The following is a 2,579-nucleotide window of genomic DNA, read 5'->3' on the forward strand; positions in this document are numbered from 1 at the left end:
CCAAGGAAGAGAAAGTGATTATATCCATATAACAATAAGCGTCAAATAGGCCATTGTTTAATAAACTGTTTTCAATGCAATCATTTCGGGCTTAATTAAGTCATATGAAACGAGTGAGTGGTGAAAAAAAATGTTTATCCAATTCTTGAACCAATGCATGTATATATCATAAACTTAGTCCTCTGTGCACGATTTTATCATTATTTTCGCAAATATATCATATAATCGTCAATTTTTTTTCTCTCTATTTGTTATGATTTAACAAATATGGCTGCTCATTAAATGCCGTGTTTTGAAGCCGAGTTTTACCGATTGTCACCTTATAGTAAACAAATCACAAAAAGCATGGGTATTGAGCACGTGTTTAACATGTATAATCAGATATTTGTTTATTTCAATGACAGATCCATGCGTATTGCGATCACCGGATTTTTACGAGGAGGGTTACGCTCGGGTCACTATGCATACGGAAAATATGTCGGCGAATTGCTTCCTGGAAGCAAGCAATTAAAAATAAGTAAACCTCTTCTAAATGTGGACAAATTAAAGAATTTTCCTCAGAAAAAAGTATATGTACATAAGTTGTATAATGAAAACTATCCATTTAGTTATAAAAAACATATGCATATTTTTTTTTAATTTGAGGTTTCTTATGACTTTAAATTATCAAGATGTATTGTGTGTTATAATTGTTCGCCTATTAAACATTAACTGAGTAAGGAGAACATCTAATCATATATACCAGTATTGACATTTTGTTTTTTCGCCAGACGCACGTTTCGTCAAGTATCTTAGTTTGTTAAAAATATTTTTTTTTAAATAATTTTCATTTGTCCAAATCTGTAATGAAAGAAGTATTGTCTCTTTGTGTAACATTTGTCTGATCATATCTCTCCAGTCTTATTTCCGTAATCACCTCATGTCCTTTACATTGCTTTATATATTTACAATTTAGATAGGAACGTGGTGGTGAAATATCAAGCAGAAGGCATTGTTGTTTTGTAATGGAAGGAGAATAGTTTCCGTTTCTTAATAAATTGTAATTGAATGCGAAGCTCGCGTAATGATCTCTGTCGCCTGGAACTTAATTTGAAATGATCTGATCTGAAAGTCGTATTATTAAAGCGCAGCGACAATTCAGATACATAGTACTGTCCAGTGACAACTGGGAATTGTAGATTACAATGCAATCACCTGAAGCCGTGAATATCTGATGGGCAGTACATAGAGTAATAATCAAATTAAACTCTGACAATAGTATTCACTAGAACATTCACACCGAACATAATTTGCTTGATCAATCCATTAACACTTACCGAAACCTTGACAAATGCAAAGGTCCTTGTTTGGTTAATGATTTTAAAGACAAGGGCCTCGTTGCAATTTATGTAAATGCATTCAATGAATCACATATTGGAAAACTCGTATTCCAAACATAATCAGTTTTTTTACTTTATTCTTATTGAAATTTTATTCTATAGCTATGAAATACCATACACTATTATAGCAAAGATTGATTTAATTTCTTGAACATTCACTATTGTACAACACTAAATGAGGAGACCTGCTGTTCGGCTTCTCTTTTGTTCAGAACGAATCATTTAGTATAGCTCTCTATTATAGTGATTATTAATTTTGATTTAGCTCAGGAAATATTTCATAAAACAAAATTATTCCCGGATGTTTATTTCATTCTTACTTCTTTTTCATCGGGAATTTCATCCAGTGTCGGAACACTCACACCAATCTATGTTGTATTTAGTAAAAGAAAGACACATACCAATATGTATTGTATTCAGTAAAAAGAACACACATATCAATCTGTATTGTATCCAGTAAAAAGAACACACATATCAATCTGTATTGTATCCAGTAAAAAGAACACACATATCAATCTAAGTTGTATGCAGTAAAAAGAACACATACCAATCTGTAGCATGTGTAGTTTATTCATCAAAAGGAACACTGCGTTAAGCCATTTCAATTGATATTTATAGTGCGTCTTTCTTTGAAGTTACACTATTGTTTTAGGTAAGGATGAAGGTTGGTCCTTTTCATAAATGTGACCTACCGAATTAGACTATTTACCGAAATTTGTTATCTCATAAGCAACACGACGGGTGCCACATGTGGAGCAGGATTTGCTCACCCTTCCGGAGCACCTGAAATCAACCCTAGTTGTTGATGGGGATCGTGTTGTTTATTCTTTAGTTTTCTATGTTGTGTCATGTGTACTATTGTTTTTCTGTTTGTCCTTTTCATTTTTAGCCATGGCGTTGTCAGTTTATTTTCGATTTATGAGTTTGACTGTCCCTCTGGTATCTTTCGTCCTTCTTTTAAAACGTTTAAACAGGCTAAAAATGTTTGCCCCTGTCCGAAGTCAGGAGCCTGATGTTCAGTAATTGTCGTTTGTTGATGTGGTTCATAAAAGATTGGCAAAGGATACCAGAGGGACAGCCAAACACATAAATCAGAAATAAACTGACAACGCCATGGCTAAAAAACACACAAATAACAGTACACAAGACAAAACATAGAGAAAAACTAAAGACTAAGCAACACGAACCCTACCAAAAAAC

Source organism: Mytilus edulis, chromosome 13 (genome assembly GCF_963676685.1).
Source record: "Mytilus edulis chromosome 13, xbMytEdul2.2, whole genome shotgun sequence".
NCBI classification, from domain to species: domain Eukaryota; kingdom Metazoa; phylum Mollusca; class Bivalvia; order Mytilida; family Mytilidae; genus Mytilus; species Mytilus edulis.